Source organism: Cryptotermes secundus, unplaced genomic scaffold, assembly GCF_002891405.2.
Source record: "Cryptotermes secundus unplaced genomic scaffold, Csec_1.0 scaffold635, whole genome shotgun sequence".
NCBI lineage: Eukaryota > Metazoa > Arthropoda > Insecta > Blattodea > Kalotermitidae > Cryptotermes > Cryptotermes secundus.
Window position 1 is genome coordinate 813,802 of NW_019733328.1, and position 9,614 is coordinate 823,415.

The window sequence follows — 9,614 nt, forward strand, 5'->3', positions numbered from 1 at the left end:
CATATATAGGATGAAGCAAACATAGCAGTGACTTTCTGGGCATGAGATATCAGATTTGGGAAACTGGATTTTGACAAGGACTTGTAGAACTCTAATTTTGGGACATTGAGAAACAACTGTTTGAGTTGAGTGTTACATTGCAACTCAATTAATTCAAGTTGCAAGTCCGGTTTCACTGTTTCACAGTCTACACTATAAGGCATACTGAAAATATCCAAGTCTTTTTCAATGGCACTGAAGTCTTGAAATCTTCGTTCAAATTCACCACGGAGTCTTCTCAGGCTATCCTCGTAGCTCATAAGCTTGTCCTTCATCAATGGGGCTATTGAATTTAACCTCGGGAAGTGAGACAAGTCATTCTTAGCTAGCTGATCTGCAAACAGAACAAGTTGTAGTTTAAAACTTCTGATATGGCCCCAGATATCATCAATAAATTGATTTTTTCCTTGCATCTTGACATTCAACTTGTTCAGGTGAGAGAGAAGATCTGTGAAAAATGCAAAGTCCAAAAGCCATGCAGTATCTTCCAGCATTTCACATTCTACAGACCACTGTTTCTCTTGGAAGAATGACACTATTTCGTCTTTCAGCTGCCAAACTCGCTCGAAGACGCGTCCCGCGCTAAGCCACCTTACTTTCGAGTAGTACAGTAAATCAGAGTATTCAGATTGCATGGAGTCAAGAAACTCTCGAAATTGTCTGTGAGTAAGCCCTCGAGATCGAATGGCATTAACAAGCTTCACAACGACATCAAGCACAGGTTTCATATCCAAGGCAGATTTACACAGGGCGTCTTGATGTATGACGCAATGCAGAAATACAACATTGTTCTCGGGATATTCTTGATTAAAGATCCCAACAAATCCAGATTTTGTTCCTGTCATACTTTGTGCTCCATCTGTCGTAATACTGCATATGCTAGTTATAGGTACTTTCAAAGTTGAAAGGCCTTCCAGAAATTCATGAAAAATATCTGACCCTGTTGTAGTTCCCTTTAACGACCGCATGCATGCTAATTCCTCTGTAATAGAGAAGTTTTCGTCAACACCTCTTATAAATAATAGCAACTGTGCAGTATCATTTATATCAGTGCTTTCATCCATAGTAATGGAGCAGAATTTAAATTGACCAATCCTTGATTCCAACTGTGATAATATGTTTTTATCTATGACTTCGATTCTAGAAGTCACTGTTTTTCGAGATAAGCTTACAGTTTCAAAATCCTTTGTCTTGTCAGGACATAAAATATCACAAACTTTGAGCATGCAGTGTTTAACAAACTCCCCATCAGAGAGAGCTTTGTTACTTTTAGCAATATTGTATGCTACAACATAACCTGCATGTGTTGCTGCTTTCTGAGAACTATTTACTTTCTTAAAAATACTTTGCTGACCTGACAGTTTTTTACGTAGGTCTTCTGCTCTTTGTATCCTTTCATCTTCGGTTATGGCTCCATAATTAACATTCTTATGCTTAGAGATGAAGTGCCAAGAAATGTTGTATTCTTTGTAGACTGCTATGGTTTCATTGCAGATAAGACACAGTGGTTTATCCTTAAAAGCTGTGAAAAAGTACTTCCAAGTCCATTCATCTTTGAAAACACGGCACTCTGAATCAACTTTACGTTTTTTAGTTGACATCTTAGGGCTGAAATGTTTCACAAATGTGCACAGGAAAACTAGCAAACACCTACAGCAATAGTGCGACCGGGTCTGAATAAAAGAATGTGGTGTCAGTAGCCAGCTGCAGTGGATGTAATGTGGAGGGGGTACAGCGAGGAGGCTCCGTTGCCAGTTTTACTCTTCGCTACAAAAATGCCAGCAGCCAGTGCCTCACTCTCAAATGTTAACATAGCATTCCAATACCATAGTGGATAAGTAAATAAATTAATCTGTGGTCACTAGGCTAAACATAAAAGGGAGGAAAGAAGAAGACAATCCAGAATTATTTATTTTCCTTAATTCTTCTTCTTTTCATTCGTCAGATTAGGAATCATTTCACGGGCCGGATAGAACCTATCAGGGGGCCGCGTCTGGCCCACGGGCCGTAGTTTGCCCACCACTGCCTTAGACCATTCTGTTATCTGCTATGGAATAACATTTTGAGGCAGTGCAACCAGTGTTCACAAAGCATTCATAATGCTGGAAAGAATTGTTAGAATCATAACAAATACTAAACCTTGAGTCATGCAGGAAGATTTTTAAGATGATGGGAATGACACTATACTCACAGTATATATATTTATTACTTTTATTTATAATGAATAATAAAAACGTGTCTTTTATTAATGGCAAGCTACATGAATACAAAACTAGAGTTCACAAAGATATACATATGTCCACCGTGAATCTGACAAAATATAAAAAGGGATCCTATATAACAGGTATAAAAGTATTCAGTTGTCTCCCTCAGTCAATAATAATGTTAGTTAATGAGGAGAAAAGTTTTAAATCAGCACTAAAGAGGTTTTTGTATCATCATTCCTTTTATTCTATGAATGAATATTATCAACATGCAAATGAATGAATGAAAAAGATATATGTAGTTAACATATTTTGTTTGTATTCGTTAATTGAACTTTTAGTAATTTTAATATTGAAATCCTGTGAAATGTATATGTTATGGTTGTGTTGTGTAAGCTTTTATGAGATGTGATTTAATCGATTTTAACTTGATTAATTTCCACTTTTTGTGGTTTGATTATCACTATGTATAATTTGACTGCTATGTATGTGACTGAGTTCTATTTTATGAACTGTTGTTGTGTATGTTGTGTATATTGAAATCTTGTGAAATGCATGTTATGGTGTTGCATAAGCTTTTATGGGTTGTAATTTAATCGATTTTAACTTGAACAATTTCCACTTTTTGTGTTTTGATTATCACTATGTATAATTTCATTTTGTGATTGTTCTGTATGTGACTGAGTTCTATTTTATGAACTGTTCTTGTGTATGTTTTGATTTCATTGTGACTTGTTCGACATCTTAGGCTTCGCCAAATAGGATTTATTGAATTTAAAGACTAAATGAAATGAAATGTATTTTTTATTGCTCCTTGTAAGGTTGTTATATTATAGCGATAAATCACTGTGTAAATGTTATGTGACTTTGACATGTTTGCTATTATTTCTTGACATGTCCAATTGTATTCACTTCAGTTATGGTCGAAAATAATGTTGAAAGTTACACTTTTATAAGTCCCTTTATTAACACACAAGCCTATTCGGCTGCATCATGAATACGACAACTTAATGAACATATATCACCTTTTACAGATACTTACTTACTTACTTACTCATGGAGCCGAGCCCTTCTTGAGGAGCCGCCAATTCTGCAGCTACTCAAGAATTTCCCAGCATTTTATGGAACCTGAAGGTTCATCACCATGTTCACAAGAGCCCGTCACTGGTCCCTATCCTGAGCCAGATCAATCCAATCCATACCATCCCATCCTATCTCTCTTAAGATCCATTCTAATATTGGCCACCCACCTACGCCTTGGTCTTCCCTGTGGTCTCTTTCCTTCTGGCTTTCCCACCAATATCCTATATGCATTCGTCTCCCCCATTCATGCTACATGACCTGCCCACCTCATCCTCCTTGACTTGATCATTCTAATTATACTTGGAGGAGAGTACAAGTTAAATGAAGCTCCTCATTATGCAGTTTTCTCCAACCTCCTGTCACTTCATCTCTCCTCGGTCCAAATATTCTTCTCAACACCCTGTTCTCAAACACCCTCAGTCTATGTTCCTCCCTTAATGTCAGAGACCAAGTTTCACACCAATACAGAACCACAGGCAAAATTATTCTTTTGTATATTCTAATTTTTATGTTTTTGGACAAGAGACAAGAAGACAGAAGGTTCTGGACTGAACGGTAGCAAGCATTACCCGAGTTCAATCGCCTCTTAATTTCCTCCTGAATCAGGTTTCGATCTGTTATCGTTGTTCCCAAATATCTGAACTGTACCACATTTTCAAAACTTATGTCATGATTTTGCCCTGCATTTTGGTGACAAGACAGTAACATATACTTAGTTTTCTCTGTGTTTACTTCTAGACCAACATCTTTACTTGCGTCAATTAAAGTTTGTGTGTTTTTCTTTATGATATCTACATTATCACCCAGTAGATTCACATCATTGGCGTAGACTAACAGCTGATGTGTCCCGTTTAGTTTCAGTCCTACCTGGTTTCCCTGGACCTTCCTAATTACATATTCTAAGGCAAAGTTGAAAAGTAGTGGCGATAAAGCATCTCCTTCTTTTAGACCATTCTGGGGAGGAAATTTATCAGACAAATGTTTACCTACACAGACTTTACTATACGTTTCGTTTAAACACATTTTATTCAACCTAACTAGTTTCATGGCTATCCCAAACTCTATCAGAATATTGTACAATACTTCCCTCCTAATTGAATCGTAAGCTTTCTTGAAGTCTATGAATAGCTGATGTACTGTCTCATCGTACTCCCATTTTTTCTCAAATATCTGACGAATGCAAAAGATCTGATCTGTAAGTAATTTAACTCAAATAAATAGGGTCATCGACTAAAAATATGGTCTAGAAAACGTCAGCTATCACATCCAACACGTAGTTGTCAAGACAATGAATACCGCGATTTTCTAGGACATAAAGAGGGTAAGAGATGCCTCAGGGCATTATACACTTTTACTAATAAATTAATGTACTAATTACCTAAATTCTTACCTTTACGTGGTCAGTTCTTCTTTACTATTTCGTATGTGTTATTATTTTCTCAAATATAACAACGAATACACAAGTAATCCTATTTTTTTTATGGAGTTTCAAACCTTCCACAACCACTAACACATGACTGATGCTCAACCTACAGCTTTTTGGCGCCGAGGCCAGCAAATTGGCGACCTTTTTAACGCAGAGAGTCAAAGACCTTACTAAAAAGTTGACTCACATGAAACCAATGAGATAACAATCTAAGTTGTGGACTCGTCAAAAAACTAGAAAATGTAGAGCATATTGTTTATGTTCAGAGTTCGAAAACAATAGGTATAGCTCCACAAAATGTACGACAGTACTCATTGTTCACACTGAGCTGGTTCACGTATACTTGGAATAAGGTACAGACGTAAAATGAATCAAATATAGATCTCGTAAGTTTATTCTATAATCTGAAAAAAATTCTTCGAGGAATCTTTTTGCATCTATATAGATATAGAAAATAAATAACAATGCCAGATTTTATAATTTTTAATGATATTTTAATATTTATTGCTAAGTGTGCATTTATTCATATCAGCATGACTTCACTAGTATATGTAAGATTTAAAACTCTTTAATGAACCGTCACAACACAGCAAATAGTAAAACATCAAAAGTCAGCATTCAGCTGTGGCTTTGCTACATGTTTCGGCCACTATCAGCCATCATCAGGCAAATACATATCAACAAAAATCTACCATTTAAATGCAATCATAAAATGGATATAACACTATTAATTGTACAAATTTGAAAATGCTTATGTAAAAAATACAAAAGTTCAGATTATATAAAAATTAAAAATTGGAAGTATTATAACAAGATAAAATATTAATGATGTTTTCAGAAACACTGAATCAGTCGTTGGATATACTTTGTGTGCGTTTCCATAGACAATAGGGAAATTCGATATTACTTTATATAGAAGATTTTAAGAGAGGCCCATGGTGTAGCAATTAATGAATCTGAAAGTAATATAAAAGTAGTAACGTTAAATCATTTAATTATAACAAAATTTAACATTACTACTTTTATATTATTTTATTTTATTTTACTGCCATTGACCGCCTACAAGCATTCCGATAATAATTAGTGTGCCCTTCTGATGGATATAATCTTTATTTATCCGTTTAGCTTATCATCCAACTTGTGAGCTGTTTTTGGTGGACATAGTCTGCTGTAGATCACATGCACTTCACCAAATTGATAGTTCTCTTACTTGATTGTGACAGATTGTAGCAGACTAATACCTTGCAGTTTGTGAAATAATTATATATTTGTATTTGTATATTTTTGGATATAGTGTTCCTGTTCATATCAAATTTGTGCTGTGCTGGACATCATCATATTTCAAATTGACACCTGTGATTAAAAATTGTTGTACTAGAATTACTGGTTTGTTTGCGGGTTAATCCTATATAATGACTGAAGAGGTTATTTGGTCTTCAATTGGATGAGAGTCAGAGAGAATCAGGATAAATAGTTGATAGAGTTTCATGTCAGTCTTTCATCCACAGATTCCCCAAAGTTTTCCCAGTAATTTGGGTGCTGTTGCTTGTGGGTGGATGGGTAGCCATGGAAATGATACAGCCAACTGGATTCTTTTATTTAATGTGATGTATCAGTTGTAGAGGTTATGCACATTATGTTGAAATATAAGGATAGTAATATAGGTGATTAAGGGGTTAAGTAGAAAGGCAGTATTTAAGGTTACATCCCCTTGTAACAGCTGAGGAAAACTGTGGGAGATGTATGCCTGGACAGTCAGTGCTCCTGCTAAAATAGACCTGTCCACTAGCATGGCGTGTTACAGATATGCTAGAGTTAGTTGTGAGTGATGTTGAATGCCCCAATGCCATGCTGTCTGGGTTTCCGTATCCAAAATATTTATGTAGAATAAATAAATATTTTTGGGCTCTCACAGAACCTGAGACTTCACCTGCTCCCCAGTAAGGCAAATATTTCAGACTTAATTTGGTGTCATTTCACAAGTAAAAAAGTAAAGCTTTCCCTGTACCAGGCCATGAAGGCCCATAGGGTTGTGAGATGTTGAGGGTCCCATATTATCTAGACAATCGACTCAAAGATGGTGGTAAGGTTGTCAGCCTTATGTGCTGGCCGCGCTTTACTCCCCAGGAAAATTATTTAATTAATTCCTGGTACTCATTTCTGTTAGAGGCTGAGTAAACCCCAGGACCTAGTGTGGCTGGAAGGATTAGGTCAACTGAAAAAAATCAAATGACCTCATTGGGATTTACAAACGTAATTAACATCGCTTACACTGGTATATATCCATCAACTGTCAAAGCATGGCTATGGGTTAGTTGTCACTGATCAAAAAATTCGCAAAACTGTTTGAAATGTAGTTTGTTGTGTTGTTCTTTCTATTTGCGAATTATATGGAAATGTGTCGATTGAGATGTATCTGGCATGGAAGCAAAATCTGAATGGATGTCAGACAAGTTAGTAGTGTTGCTTAATTGCACCTTCATCGCACATATCCAGGTATCCATACTGTGATGCAATAACTGAAAGAGACAGCCATTCTAGGTTATGGCACAGTAAATGTGGTGACATCATTAAGCAAGGAGCCATTGCTACGCAGCAGCCAGTAGACAGCACGTGACGTTGAATTGCACTTGAGTTAGTTGGTTGTGAGGCAGACACCAGCCAGTAATGACATGAGCAGATGTGAGCTAGTGAAGACAGAAGACATAGCATGTGCTGTAGTGAGAAGTCTAGTGCATGAGTTAGCTAGAGCATTGTGATTACTTGTAGTGTAGATTTACACGCATTCAGTAAATCAAATTGCTGATCCAGAACCTGCATCCAGTCACTGAAGCATGACAGTATCATTACAGAATGAGCAGAATCCAATTCTGCTTGATTTGGTTCATCCTGGTCTGTCACACTAGCAATATTATAAAGGGTTAATTAACTCAGTCACACTGGATGGTGTTAGTTAACCTTTTATAATCTAATTCTGTTGTTGTCAAATTGCTGATCCAGAACCTGCATCCAGTCACTGAAGCATGACAGTATCATTACAGAATGAGCAGAATCCAATTCTGCTTGATTTGGTTCATCCTGGTCTGTCACACTAGCAATATTATAAAGGGTTAATTAACTCAGTCACACTGGATGGTGTTAGTTAACCTTTTATAATCTAATTCTGTTGTTGTGCAAGTAAGCTGTCATGTCCTGCTCCAAACATGTTACTTCCTGCGCTAATCATGAGGAATGTAAAGTTGATTATGAATGAGTCTGACAAAGAAACAGTTCACAGCTATCAGAAGAGTTTGTTGTTTTAAATATGGGTAGATTGGATATATTTATTGTTGTGTGCATTGTAAGTAGTATAGTGTCTGTTACTAAAAATTCGTTCATTTGTTGTTACTATACACATTGCCAAATAGTGGGAATGGCTCTGCACTGAGATGGCTTCACTGGCTTGCTCTTCCCTATCAGCAGTTAGTGCAAAAGCCACAAGTTGCTGAGAACAACAAGAAAAGCAACAAGGAAGATACCACCAAAACCCTTCAAGGTAATGTAATAATGTTTAACTCTGGTGTTATATATTGTGACATGTGAATCCATTGCATAGGTGGCGAATTGTTGGAGCACTAGACACATTAGTTACTTATAACTGGTGTCAAATGAAGAATCATCAGAAAGGAAATTTATAATTCAAGTTATGGGCTCCCCAAAGAAAATGAATATTTTGATTTGAGTCTGTTTCTGGCAATGGCATTTAATAATAAACAAGCCTATTATTTATTCTTTAGGACGTTTTCCATCATTTGGAGATATTAATTATTTTCTAATGGGCCCACATGAGTAGGAATATTTGTTCCCTTACATATCACAACAGGAACAGATCCACTTTCTAAAACTCATTTTTGATAACTGAAGATGATGTACAATGTTCAATATAAATGTCTTGTTAAAATATTCTCCTGCTATTTTGAAACAGAAAATTTGGAGCTAATCTCTAGGCCTAGTAACTCCAGTGCACTCTCAGCTCAATGGAGACCTGGTGTGAGTGCTGGAATATCAAAATTAATGAAGATAATACTCAGGGGATCTACTTCTCTCACAGTCGTCATCCGCCTATGTCTCATCTTACATTGAATGGAAGATATATTCCATTTGTAAATTGTGTAAAATATCTCGGAGTAATCTTTGATAAGGCCTGTCACAGCAGCCGAGCAGTCTAAGGCATGTACTGTCTTCGTTCGCTTGGAAACCGGGATCGTGGATTCAAAAGCCACTCAGGGCATGGATGTTTAGTTTGTGTGTGTGTGGGTTTTTGTGTATAGGTAGAGGCCTTGCGACAAGCTGATCATCCGCCCAAGGAGTCCTACCAAATGTGTAAGATCTAGAAAAAAACCAAAGTGAACGGAGAAGTTCATGGAGGTAGGCCTAGGCCCACTGGAGCTGTAGTGCCAAGGAAAAAAACTTTGATAGGAGGGTTACATGGAGATTACACATAGAAATAATCAAAGCCAAGGCCTTCAGAACATTAATTACAGTATACAAGGTGTGGCAATAAAGAAACCGGATTCATGCTCTAACCCTTTATTAAAAAAAAAATCAGACAGTCGAAATGTTATCCCCTTCAATGTAGTCCCCTCCCCGATCCCTACACCGCTCCATGCGAATTTTCCACTGTTGGAAGCAGTGCTGCAGGTCATCTTGTGTTATGCTCTTCAAGAGTTGCGTCGCTTTTGCTTTCACTGCATCCACGGACTCGAACCTGGTCCCTTTCAGCGCAGACTTGATTTTTGGGAAGAGAAAAAAGTCGCACGGTGCTAGGTCCGGAGAATACGGTGGATGTTCCATCACTGGAATGTTGTTTTTTGCCAAATACC